The 14,460-nt window shown below is 37.6% G+C and overlaps 1 long non-coding RNA gene and 1 pseudogene across 1 annotated transcript; one reads left to right on the top strand and one right to left on the bottom strand.

The window, feature by feature from the left end:
- Positions 1-1,086: 1,086 nt before the first annotated feature.
- LOC107539931 (uncharacterized) lies at positions 1,087-4,317 on the top strand. The gene is made up of 3 exons (XR_001603461.2): positions 1,087-1,165; positions 2,625-2,692; positions 4,236-4,317. It is a non-coding gene; the product is annotated as an uncharacterized LOC107539931 (long non-coding RNA).
- A 5,382-nt stretch (positions 4,318-9,699) lies between these two features.
- Positions 9,700-9,866, bottom strand: LOC107539935 (small ribosomal subunit protein uS14 pseudogene; annotated as a pseudogene).
- Between the last annotated feature and the right edge of the window lie 4,594 nt (positions 9,867-14,460).

The raw sequence follows: 14,460 nt of genomic DNA, 5'->3' as shown, positions 1-14,460 counted from the left end.
CTGGGCTCTGCCCCGTCCGCGATTCTGCCTCATCATTTCCCCTTCTCCCTTCTACTGGTTCCCTTCTCGCTCCTGGTGTGTGTCCCCGAGCGCTGAGCCGGCTCCTACAATAAGTACCGTGGTTTCCGCGTGGAAACCAACCTCTGCCCACCGCTCCCCGGGCGGATGAGGCTGCAGCCTGCGGGGCGAGGACAGGAGCGGAAGGAGGGAGACGCGGGGGTAAGCTTTCAGGTAGGGGCACGGGGCGCGCCAGGGCAGACCAGGCTCGGTGGCTCTTTGACTCGGACCCGGGATGCCAGAGCCCTCTCTGTGGATGTGCCTCGGGGTCTCAAACTCTGAGCCTCGCACTTTGGAGATCCCGATCTCTCTTTTCCCTGATCCTTTCCCTCGCTCTAGGCCCCTCCCCCTTCCTGTCGGTTCGCCCAACTCCCTCCCGGCTCCTCCTCTTCTCCTTTTCTACAAGCTCCTTCCCTTTTGTCTCTGCTACTCCCCTTCCCCTCGCTCTCAGCTCCGGACTCCCTTCCCCTTTTCCCTCCAGGCTCTCCCCTCCCCTCCCCTAGGCCCTGCCCTCTTCCTGTATCTTGGGCCCTCCCTTTCCGACTTCCTTGGTTGCTTTTTTTTTTTTTTTCCTTCGTAAAAATGCTTATTGCTAAGAATTATATAGCTTCTTATACAGTGTATCATCCAGAGACGGACCAATGGGCAGAAAGGATAAACTGTATGGTAAATACTGAGCTATATACTAAGTACTAGCAAGGAAGGAGAAAAAGACGGAGATTGAATACATCAACAAACGTCTATAAAACCCTCAACTAGATGCCAGTCACTGTTCCAAGTGTGTAGAATACATTAGTGAACAAAGCTGACAAAGATTCTGGTCTTATGGACTTAAATTCTTGTGGGTACAATATATTTCAAAGTAAGTGAATTCTATAATATGGTAGAGGGCAATAAATGCTATAGGAAAGAGCAAAGCGAGATAATGGAGTACAGGAATGCTAGTGGGGGGCAGATCAGGGTGCCAGCGTGCTTGAGTTGTGGTGAGAGCCCTCTTCCTGGTTTACAGAGGGCCATCTTCTCTCAGTATCCTCACATAGCTGAGACCCAAGGTTCCGGGTTCGATCCCCAATCAGAATCATACAAGAATCAACCAATGAATGCATAAGTAAGTGGAACAACATATCGATGTTTCTCTCTTTTTCTCTCTCCCCTCCTCTCTCAAATCAATTAAAATACAATAAGCTTCAAATATGCACTTAAAAATATAGTTCAAATCTTTTGTACTTTGTCAGTATTGGGACTCTAGATGAGAACTGTTATCCTTAATTATCTGCCATCTTTTAAAAACTTTTGCCTATTTACCTTTATAAAACTATAACTGATATATGTTGCTATTACAAAATTTCTGATTAGATTTCATTAAGTGCAGATACAATTCTTTTGTTTTACAAAATTATACTAAGGCTATTTATATTTCTTCCCAAATTTGATAATTTTCTGCATCCCCTTCTTTTTTTAAAAAAGTAACTATATGGTAAAGATGATAGCAGATGTTCAATTTTTAAAAAGCAATGTATGGAATTTTGAAAAACAACTTTGATTACCAAGTTGTGCTGTTTTAATGATTTAAAAAATTCTATCTGGAAAAAGATGAAGAACATAGTTGAGATCCAGGGATGTAAGCAAAAATGTTCTGTGAAGAGCCAGAATAGATGTCGTAATGTTCATGTACTGACTCTCATGTTTCAAACACTCTTTTTGACATAGTTTTAACAAATCTGGTATTTATTCCACAAATCAAGGGCTTGCTCTCTAACAGATTAGGGTAGAAAAAAGGGAGAGGAGGCATAATGACCCCTGATCACCAAAACTAAAAAAGACGTAAAATTTTTGCAAAGCAAGTTTAAGTTCTTTGGTAGGAGTGAGAGGGTGTGGGTAACAGGGTTGTGAACAGTCAGTTATCACCATTTAGTTTTGGGGCAAATAGCTCTTTTCACATCATTGGATACTAAAAATGTTACAGGGTCGGAGCAGGTGCAATGATTGATGTTCAAAATGACCTTGAGTCATCAGGAACGTTGACTGGTGATCACCGTGTTCTATTTGAGGTAGAAAAGACTGAAGATTAAGAATGGCTGAGGTGCCTGGCCAGGTGTGGCTCAGCTGTTGAGCATCCAGGAGGTCGCGGTCAGGGCACGTGCCTGGGCTGTGGGCTCGATCCCCAGCTGGGGGCGTGCAGGCAGCAGCCGATCAATATCGACTCTCTCATCATTGATGTTTCAACCCTCTCTCTCCCTCTCCCTTCTTCTCTCTGAAATCAATAAAGATACATTAAAAAAAAGAGAAAAGAATGGCTGAGGTACCTGAAAAATTTATGTATTCGGGAACCCAGTGATGCCAGATAAATGAAATGTTATGAATTTATAGCTATACTGTGTTAAAAATTTATAACTTAGTACAGTGTTATAAATTTATAACAGTACAGCTATAAATTTATAATTATACAGTTATAAATCGATGGGAGCAATAGACTCAATTACCTTTCAGTTATTTCATTATGTATTTTGCAAGAGCAACCTTATTTTACTTTATAGTACTAATGAATGTTTGTTTCCTTCTTGTAGTCATCAGTAGCACTATTTGTAAATAGATTGGACTCAATGGAATCTGTCTTACCTCATGAATATAATATGTAAGTTATAAGTATTATAATTAGATCTGATATAATTTTGATTGTGTTACATCTTACATGATTATAATACAATATCAAAACCAAGGAGTTGACATTGGTACAATGCACAGAGCTTATTCAGATTTCACTAGTTTTGCATGCAGTCGTGTGTGTACGTGTGTGTGTGTGTGTGAATGAGAGAGAGAGAGAAAGAGAGAGAGAGAGAGAAAGGGAGATTCATTGCAGTTTTATTACCTATGCAGATTCATGTACCCACCACCACAATCAATACACAGCATAGCTCCATCACTATAAAGCTCCCTCATGCTGTCCATTTATAGCCACTCCAGCCTTCCTCCACTCTCCTTACCCCTGACAAATACTAATTTCTTCTGTATTTCAATAATGTTATACAAATGGAATCATACAGTATGTAACCTATTTAGGATTAGCTTTTTTCACTCAACATAATTTCCTTGAGATCCATCCAGGTTGTGTGTATCAATAGTTCATTCTTTTTTAATTGCTGGGTAGTATTTAATGGTATGAATGTACCACCTTGTTTAACTATTCATCCTACCAAGGGACATTTGGATTGTTCACAGCTTTTGACTGTTATGAATACAACTGCTATGAACATTTATGTGTAGGTTTTTTGTGAAGATAGGTTTTTCTGAGATAAATACTCAAGAGTGTAATTGCTGGGTGACATGTAAGTTGCATGTTTAGATTTCTAAGAAACTGTTTCCCAGAATGGCTCTACCATTTTACATTCCCACCAGCAAAGTATAAGTGATCCAGTTTCTCTGTATCCTTGCCAGCATTTAAAAAATTTCAGTCATTCAGATAGGTGTGTCTCAGTATGGTTTTAATTAGCATTTTTCTAAGGGCTAATGATGGCAAATATCTTTTCATGTGCTTATTTGCCATTTGTATATCCTCTTCAGTGAAATGCCTCCGCTTTTGCCCATTTTCTATTTGGATTTTTTGTGTTTTTACTATCGAGTTTTCAGAATTCTTTATATATTCTAGATATGATTCCTTTGTTGTAACAGTATTTTGCAAATAGTTTCTTCCAGTCTATAGTTTGTGTTTTTATCCTCTTAACATGGCCTTTCAGAAAGCAACTTTTTATAATTTTTTTATGAGGTCCAATAATCAAGTTTTCCTTTTGTGGATTATACTTTTGGTGTCAAGCCTATGGAGACTTTGCACAGCATTAGGTCCTGAAGATTTTCTTCCATGCATTCTTCTAAAAGTTTTATAATTTTACTTTATACGTTTAAGTGTGTGATTCATTTTTAGTTGTTTTTTGTATAAGGTGTGAAGTTTTTGCCTGTCGCTGTCTTTTTGTTGAAAAGACTATCCTTCCTTCATTGAACTGCTTTTGCACCTTTGTAAAAAAAAAAAAAAATCACTTGGATGTAGTTGTGTAGGTCTGTTTCTGGGTTTTCCATTGATCCATTGGTCTTTGTATCAGGCATTAGGTTTTCCACGATTAAAGTTGCACACAGTAGCCCTGTATTTCCCTTGTCCTAACAGAAAATTACATTTTTTTTTTCAGAAAATGCTGTCCCTTGGATTGAAGAAACAAGACAGTGTTGTTCAATTCAGCTGCCAATAAGGAATTTTTAGGTTAGTATTTGTATGATTTCAGGACATGATGTACTAAATGTGACTCTTTTCTTTGTTCATTATTTCTTGATTAATAACACTGGCACTTTACCTTGATAATCCCCCACAGCTAGACCTTGTAAACAAGAGGTTTCATGTTAAAAGTATCAAGTATTTCATTATCACTGTTTATGGTAACAGCTTTATTGAGAGATATTCACATACCAAATAATTCACCCACATAAAGTGTCAAATTCAGTGGTTTTAATATATTCACAGAGTTGTGTAACCATTACTACACTCAATTATATTATCACTCTCAAGTAAAGGGTTCTATATCAGGATAGTTTTTTGGAAGCTACAGATTTTATATATTCCACTTTAGATATTATAGAAAAAGCCAAATTCAGTGGTGAAAGCATTGTGTGTGTGTGTGTGTGTGTGTGTGTGTGTGTGCCTAGTGTAATCATTTTGAGTATGAATTGAAACTTAGAGGAAATAATGCTGAGGATGATGGTATACTGAAGTCTATAAGCAACAGTTTTATCTGTAAGATAAAATGCTTATTTTGTGACAATTGATTTATAAAATTGAGTCAAATGTCTTAATATTTTTAATTCTTCCTTAACAGTTTTCTATTAACAAGACAGAAACATGTATAAAAGTTTGTGTAATATCTTATGGTGCAGCAAATCAAGACGAAAAGTAAAAGCTGGCTTCTTTTTTGGAAGAAGGGAATGCAGCTGAATTATCAACCTCACTGATAGGTTTGACATCTGAAAGAACATGACTTAATTTTTCATTTTCTTTCAGTAGTTTTAATAAATACTTGAAATTTTAACTATTTTTGTGACTTCATTTTCATTAAAAATTTGAACTTAAATATATGTAAGATGGTGTTAGAATTACTTGATGTAAAATGTTTGTTAATACTTTCTTTTTAAAATATTTATATTTAGAATTATTGATAATGTGCCAGTAATATGATATCATGATATGGAAGATAAAAAAAGTACTGCACAGCAGGATTTCCAATATGATGTTTTATTACCAAAAGTGGCATATCAAAAGGTGCTTGTATTAGCAGTGCAAGTGCTGAGAACTTACTATAGAAATATAAGAATGTTGTTGCTTCAGTTACAATTTGCTTTCTATTATAGTCACTTATCAAACATTAATGTGGCACCTACCATCTTCTAGGTTTTGTGCTAGGTGCTGGGGATACAAAGACAAGTGGACATGGTCTCTGTCCTCTAGAAGTTCACAGTCCTAAGTGGGGAGATAGACATGCAAACAAATCAATGAAAGAAAATGTTATCTGATAGGAGACGGAGGGGCAAGGAGAATATAATGGAGGGAATGAAAAAGTATTTGTCAGATAAATGGGTGGGTGAGCATTTCTAGTAGGGAAATTAGTGTGATCAAGAGCTTGGAAGTCGGAAACAGCATGCTATTATTGGGAGACGGTGAGTAGTTGAGTCTGTGGCCTAAGGTTTGTGGTTTGGGGGGTGCAGCTAGGAATGAAGCCAAAAAGGGGGGCAGACAGAAGCCAAATCATGGAGGGATGTCCTGTATGCAAGAAAAAATAGCATTGAATGCCTGTTATGTGCCAGGAGCAATGTTATATTACTTTATATTCAGTGACTCATATAATCCTTAGAATACCCTTTTGCTAAAATCTACTACTTCCATTTTACAGATGATGAAACTCAGCCTCAGAGAGGGTAAGTGATATGACTAGGGGCATATAGCTAGTAAGTCCTACCAAGAGGTAGGACTCCATCTCAGATCTTTTAACTCGGAAGTCTCAATCACATTGTGTTTGAAACTTGCCTTATGGTTCATAAGCTGTCTTTACTGGGCCCAAGGGTAATAGAAGTGTCTTGGGGCTGCCATGGAGGCTAAGGAAGAGGCTGAATGGGCATATGAGAGCTCAACCTGGGCAGCACTGCTTGTAATCTGTTTTATATGTGGAGACTCGATGTGGATCAGTGATGGGGACGAAGGGGAATGGAGAGGGAAGAGTACAGGATGATGGCCAGGTTTCTGTCTTGGTTGTCTAACTGATGGTACTCTTCAAAAAAAAAAAAAGATGTTCTTAATGATTTTAGACAGAGAGGAAGAGAGAGGGAGAAATAGAAACATCGATGTGTGAGAGAAACATTGATAGGTTGCCTCTTGCAAGCACCCCAGCCGGGGACCAAACCCGCAACCTGGGCATTGTCCAGACAGGGAATCGAATTGGCCACCTTTCGGTGCACAGGACAATGCTCAACCAACTGAGCCACACAGGCCAGAGCAGCTGATGGTATTCTTAATTGTTTCTTTCCAGAAAAAAGGACAGTGCTTCTTAAATTACAGCCATTCATGCACCACGTTACCTTGGTGATGTTTGCCATATCTGAGTCACTCACCTGTATTATTATTTATCTATTTTTTTAAATTCGTAATTTAACTTTTAAATCTATTTAGAATGGAAACTATAACAACCCAGAAATTACAGGTTTAGTGTACTATTTATATTTTTTACTCATCTAAGTAAATAGGTAAAAAAGTAAAGTATCAGTTGTTTTTTATCTACCACCTGGAATCATCTCATATCTCCAGTGATACGTATTCTTCACAATGGGAAACACTGAGGTAGAGAATATGGGAGAGGAGCAACAAACAACTGCTTCATTGATAATTCTTTTAAAGTAAGGGAAGGGTGGCAGAAGAGAGGAGTTCAAGAACAGGAGGAATTTTTATTAATATAGCCTGTGTTTGATATTATATATGAAAGTGGCTTCTGTAGGACCTTATTTTTTATATATATATGTTTTTATTGATTTTAGAGAGAAAGAGAGAGGGAGAGAGAGAAACATCAATGTGAGAAGATCATTGATCAGCTGCCTCCTGCACGCCCCCTACTGGGGATCAAGCCCACAACCCCGGGCACGTGCCCTGACCGGGAATTGAACTGGTGACCTGGTGCATGGGATGATGCTCAACCACTGAGCCATACTGTCCAGGCTATTTTATAGTTTTATCATCCATGTCTATATCCCTAGACACTATAGTTTAGACATGACCATTTAATGTATCTTTTTTTCAATATTTTATTATGAGTATTTTCAAACACACCGAAAAGTTGAATGAATTATGTAGTGGACACTCATATATCCAGCACCTAGATTCTAAGGTTATCATTTTTCTATATTTGATTTATCATATATCTATCCATTTGTCCATCTCTGTATCATTCATCCAGACAATGGTGCATATTCCTCTGGTCTTTACTTCCTGCAAATTGGCACATGGATCCAGTGTGTGGCTTGATCAGATTCAGGTTTGATCTCTCTGGTGAGATAAGGTAGTGGTGTGTTGTTTCATCATTAGGCATGTGATACCTCTTTGAAAAAAATAAATTTATTATTTAGAGCAGGTACAAAAAAAAAAAAATTGGCAGGTACAGAGATTTCCCATGTATTCCCTGGCTCCACACATACATAGCCTCTCCCATTATCAACATCCCCCTCAGCCCAAAATGGAACATTTGTTACAGTTGATGAACCTACACTGATACATCATAATCACCCAAAGTCCATAGTTTACATTAATGTTCACTCTTAGTGTGTTCATTTAATGAATTTGGACAAATGTATAATGACATGTATCCACTATTACATGTATTCACTGTTTTTGTTGTTTTTAATCCTAACCCGAGGATATTTTTTTCATTGCTTTTCAAAGATTGGAAGGGAAAGAGAGAGAGAAAAAGAGAAACATCGATGTGAGAGACACATTGATTGGTTGCCTCTTGCATGCGCCCAGACTGGGGCTGGGGATCAAGCCTGCAACTGAGGTACATCCCTTTGTTGGATTCCAAAGCGGGACCCTTCAGACTGCAGGCTGATGCTCTAACCACTGAGCCAAACTGGCTAGGGCTATCCACTGTTACAGTATCTTACAGAGTAGTTTCATTGCCGTAAAATCCTTTGTGCCCCCTCCATTCATTCCCCCTTCCCAGCTGATGTCTTTTTGTATTTCTTTTTGTTAAATATGGATCCATGAATTCATTAGAGGTTGTGCACACTGAAGATACAGGAGCATGTGGAGTGAACGCTCATCAACTAGCGCCCTCTACTGACAAAGTTTCATTCAGTGCCAACTTGTAGAGGAAAACTATTTAAAATATTTTAAGGGCCCAGAGAATTTTCGCCTAGGTCAAAAAGTACAAATTTGGAGATGCGAGGCAAAAAAGAAAAAACTGACACACTTTACATGCATGTACTGATTGATACTCTAATGAAAGAGATCCCTATGTATATCTCCAGAAACCTTTGTGCAGCTCTCTTCCCTTGGGTACTCTTGACCCAAAAAATCTAGCCCCCTTGGTCTCTCGGGACTTTGAAATTTGTTTTCTCAACTCCAGGAGACTGCAGGGCTCTGCTTGGGAACCCTTTCCCTGCACTAGAGCCTGGAAATTCTCTCTGGGAAGTAAGGTTGAGGCAATAGTAGGTAGGGCTCACCTTATTTTTCCCCTTCTCTTGGTGATTACTCTCTAAACGTTCTTTGTTGTCCAAAGTCTGAAACCGGTTGTTTCACATGTTTTACTCATTTTAAAGTAATTTAAGGTGAAAGGGTAAATCTGGTATCGTGTTATTCCATCACATATGGAAGAGGAAGTCCAACTCCCTTGCTTTCTTGTTGAATACATTTCTTGATGTAACTTTGACTATGTTCATTTTTAACTGTTCAGAATCTCTTTGTTTTAGATATCTCTTATACACAACATATTGTTGAGTCTTGCGTGGTGGTATCTTCTGAAAGATATTTTCCTCTTAATAGGTGAGTTAAGCCTATTTACATTTAGTCTCTGTTATTTTATGTTTTGTTTACTATTTTTACATTCCACATTTTATTGATTCTAAGACTCATGTTTTCCCTTAAAAAAAAAAAAATATGGAATCAAGATGTGTCTTCCAGTAAATGTCATGCCAAAGTTTAAAAAAGCAATTTGTTTTCTGAGCAGCACATAAAATAACAATGTTTTACAATTGGTGGCATTTTAGAATCAATGAAATACAATATTTATTTGAAAAGTCTTTATGTGATCTGCATTTTTTGAGATGGTAATGAGTTTCTTTTTAAAAAATTATTGAAATATAGTTGGTGGTTTGCATTTTTATTGTTGTTATTTTCCTAATATTTAAGAAGTTTATATTTTTGTTACAGTCATTTCATTTATTCCTACTTATTAGTCACCCCTTTCTTTAGAGGGTGTTATGCATTTGTAAGATTATGTGTCTAGTTCTGGATTCTTGTTTTCTTTCTTTCTTGTCTTTTTTTAAATAACTGAATTTTTTATGTACAAAGAGATAACATTCTGCAGTAAGGTAGATATCTTGAATGATCCATTCATGGAAGTTCACTTAGTCCAACTTGAAGCCTATATCTTTTGCGTACTGATGGAAACACCGGCAGCACGTATTGAGGTCATATTTCTGGATCAGACCATGCAGTTTGAGCAAACGTGGCAAGAATGAGAACCCTGGCCAAATTTTCTCAGATGGCTCCAGTAGAGTTGCTGGTGACCCATGTTGCTCTCTTTGAAGGAGGGAGGCAAAAGGCTGTTTTGCTTTGTTTTTAATCCTGTTTGTAATTCCTTGAGTTTCCTGGATTGGTGCCTTTTATCAGTTCTGGAATTCTCAGCCATTGTCAGATATTTCCTTCTCTCCTTTTCAGACATCAATTAAAACTCTAGTAAATATTCTCATTTTCTCTTCTATGTCTCTTTACCTCCTTTTGGTATTTTCCACTTTTTTTTTTTTCTGTGATCTGTTCTTTTGGCCTCTTCTAGTCTATAAATTCTCCACTAGCTTCTTCTCTTTAACATTGGCATTGAGTTTTTAATTTCAGTAATCAACTCTCTAATATCTACAAGTTTTATTTTGTTCTTTAAAATCTGTTAGGTCCTTATTTTATACTTTTATATTTTATGCATATGCTTTCATGCTTATATTTTATTTATTATTTATTTATTTATTTATTTATTTATTTATTTATTTATTTTTCAAAATATTACAGATGTCCCTTTTTCTCCCCATTGACCCCTTCCACCCCGTCCCACCCTCCTCCCCACTCCCTCTCCCCACCATTGTCCCTGTCCTTGGGTTGTGCATATAAATTCTTTGGTTAATCTCTCCCCCACCCGCCCCCCACCTTCCCACTGAGATTCATCAGTCTGATCTATGCTTCCATGTCATTGAATCATTTCTTTTCATCAGTTAAGTTCTTTAGATTCCACATATAAGTGAGATCATGTGATGTTTGTTTTAGATATATTAGATTTCATTAATTTTAAATGTGCCTCTGATCATTCCTGTGCCTGAAATCTTTGCAGGTTTGTTTCTGATGGTTCTTGCTCATGATGCCCTTTTTCCTTGTGTGCTTTGTTATTTTGGCTACATACTCATTGTTCTTAAAAATTGTTTGTGCAGTTGCTTTGAGTCCCAGGGTCAAAGTGCTTTCTTCCAGAGAGAATTTTCAATTACTCCTGCAAGGTGGCTTTGGTAAATACCAGTCTGGGACCACCTTAAAGCAAATTCACAACTTGAACTTCCTTGGGCCACCTAGGTGGTGCAAATCTGTTAGGGCTGGCCTGTACCCACACTTTTCAAGGACAGCCCTTCCCACCACCCCTGTTCTGTTTAGCATCAAGCATCTGTTTAGCATCAAACATCTGGTTAGCATCTTCCCTATAGTCTGTTGAAGGTGTGGAGCAGGTTCACTTCTGGCTCACCTTTACCCTGAGGGTGTTGCTTTGGGAGGAATGGGTGGTCTCACCTTAAAGTGCAGAGGGTCTTGTATTTTCCTTCTCACCTGGGAGGCAATAGTAGGGATCAAAGAAGTTAAATAACTTGTTTATGGTCATATATCTAGTAAATGGCTGTCTGGTTGCAAAGCACTTATTAACCTTCATCTTAGTTTGCTAGGGCTGCCTTGACAAAGTACCACAAAATGGGTAGCTTGTAACAACAGAAATTTATTGTATCACAGCTCTGGAGGCTAGAAGTCCAAGATCAAGCTGTTGGCAGTGTTGATTCCTTCTGAGGGCTTCGAGGGAAACTGTTCCATGCCTCTCTCCTAGCCTCTGGTGATGGCCAGCATCCTTGGTGTTCTGTGCCTTATAGCAGCATCACTCCAGTCTTTGTCTCTGTCATCACATGGCATTCTCCCTGTGTGTCTCTGTCTTCACGGACTTTTCGTCTTCTTATAAAGACAGCAGTCATATTAAATTAGAGCCCACCCTACACCCTAATGGCCTCATCTTAATTTGATTTTGTCTGAAAAGATCCTATTTCCAAATAAGGTCACATTCACAGGTACTAGGGGTTAGGACTTCAACATATCTTTTGGGGGGCCACAATCCAACTCATAACAAGTCTTATACAAAAAATCACCCCCAAACCTCCATGGAAACATAGTCATTCACTGTCCCTTAACCACTTCTACCAGAAAAGAGTGGTCAAATGTTCTCTTCTTCTGGATTACAGCAGTGTTTCTCAAAGTGTTCTAGGATCAGGAGTACTGGTATCCCCTGGGAGTCTGTTAGACATACAGAATCTTAGGCCTTACCCTAGACCTAGTGAATCAGAATCTGCATTTTAACCAGATCCCTGGGTGATTTGTATAAACTTTCAAGTTTAAGAAACATTGATCTAGGAAGTTTGGATAATTATCTTCAGATATAGTTGTGCTGTTAAGGAGTGAAATAATGGATACTCGGTTGGTAGGCAGACCTCTTCTTATAAAGACAGCAGTCATATTGGATTAGAGCCCACCTTTTGTCTGTTTGATGCTCTTGGTTATAAATGTAAATACTTCTTCATTATAGAAAACTTGTAAAGTACAGAAAAGTATAAAGAAGCAGCAAAGAAATTATTGCTTATAAACTCACTACCCAGAGGTACCACTGTTAACATTCTGAAATACATTCTGCTATTTTTTTCCTGCTTTATTACTTTTATCATAAGTAAACCCCCAAACTCTTGATATACTTAAACTTGATGGGGGTCAAATATATGGTGATGGAAGAAGATTTAACTTTGGGTGGTGGGCACACAATGTAATATTTAAAAAAACTGTGCCCTGGCCAGGTAGCTCAGGTGCTTGGAGCATCGTCCCAATACACCAAGGTTGTGGGTTCCCTCTCTCTCTCTCTCTCTCTCTCTCTCTCATCAATCAATTAATAAAAATAAGAAACCCTTGCATTACTTCAGAGTTTTGTGTGATTAAAAATCCAAAGAGACATGCACTTATGAATTTTACAGTTTTGTAACAACTGTTAAAGAATATAGAGGTAACAACTACTTAACACTATAAATTAACTCACATCTTAATTTTAGGCCAGATGCTCATGGCTACAGTTTTAATCTTATAAAAACACATTTACTCTTCACTATGCTTAATTTATGGCTTAGATTTTTAAGAACTAGTGTATCTCATTCTTATTCCATGATCAGATTTTATATTTTTTAGTTTCTAGAAAAACTTCAAACTTCTTCAAAAATAATACTTTAACCCTAGCCGGTTTGGCTCAGTGATTAGAGCATTGGCCCCAGGACTGAAGAGTCCTGGGTTTGATTCCGGCCAAGGGCATGTACCTCGGTTGCAGGCTCCATCCCCAGCCCTGGTCGGGGTGGGTGTGGGAGGTAACCAATTGATGTGCCTCTCTCACATCGATGTTTCTCTCTTTCTCTCTTCCTTCCACTCTCTCTGAAAAGCAATGGGAAAAATATCCTCAGATGAAGATTAAAAAAAATAATAATAATAATACTTTCTACCTCTTAAACCATGCTGATATTACTATTACATATCACAAGGAAAATGAAACAAGTTGGGATATTGCAAGATTGGTTACTGCTAGAGTTTATCCCAAAAGGTAATTACAGAATATTTTTAATTAGTTGCATTAAATTAAAAATTATTTCAAAATGTAGAAATTCTCAACTAGAATTTTTTAAATATACACACGTGATATAATTTGCAAATTCAAATAGGCAGTTTTATTCTCTTCTATGTATAATAAGCATCTGAATACCATGTAATGTGAAGAAAAATGGGCAGATCTGGAAGGGAATAGAATTACTGATTGTGTCCTAACTTCTTTAATTGCTGCTATATTTTCTTCATCCATTCATCCTTCAATGGACACTTAGGTTGCTTCCATATCTCGGCTATTGTAATTAATACTGTAATGAACATGGGGTTTCATATATCTTTTTGAGTTAGTGTTTTTGTTTTCTTCAGATAAATACCCAGAAGTAGAATTGCTGGGTTGTATGGCTGTTCTATTTTTAATTTTTTGAGGACTCTACATAGTATACTGTTCTCCATAGTGGCTGCACAAACTTACAGTCTCACCAAGGGTGCACAAAGGTTCTCGTTTCTCCACAGCATCTCCAACACTTGTTGACTTTTTGATAATAGCCATTCTAACAGATGCAAGGTGATATCTCATTGTGGTTTTGATTTTCATTTTCTTGATGATTAGATAGAAACCAAGAGATAAATTGTATGTTGAGTAAATGCAGCATGACTGCTTTTTCTTTTGATTTTTCTATCTCCCCTTTATTCTTCTACTTTTCGAGTGGTATAAGTCTCTTTATTCCTAGTTAGGCATTTTCTAGCTTCATCAGTCCTGTCCAGTGTCAAACTTTGCTAGTTTTTGTTTTCCATCTTCTGTTTTTAATAATTATTCTTTGTCAAACACGAGGGTCACATAGAGTACACCCTTAGTACCCTTTATTGCTAAGCAAGGCATTTTATGCACAGTAGGCCCTCAAACCTCTGAGTGTTTATAAATATGATTTATACTTTCTCTATTTGATTTTTTAACCCTACAGCTAAGTTGTATAACAGAGCTAAAGAGCTCAAGAAAGTAGGTAAGTTATTTACGTTAAAACTATTCAAAGGACAATCTTTAAAGGAATTGCTGTATTAAATCTACTAAATTTCAGCTAATGTGCCAGGTACTTTACTTTCTCTTCATATTGAGGTTTGAAAAAGGTACATAGGAGACCACAGGGATGCTGCCTGGTGTTGGCATGCTGGATGGCTACTCAAGTGGAACCTTAAAGGAAGAGACACAGTATAGTGTAGAGAAAAGAGCACATATATTGGACTCAGAC

This window comes from Miniopterus natalensis, chromosome X (genome assembly GCF_054644295.1).
Source record: "Miniopterus natalensis isolate mMinNat1 chromosome X, mMinNat1.hap1, whole genome shotgun sequence".
NCBI lineage: Eukaryota > Metazoa > Chordata > Mammalia > Chiroptera > Miniopteridae > Miniopterus > Miniopterus natalensis.
This window is presented reverse-complemented; position numbering and strand designations above follow the sequence as displayed.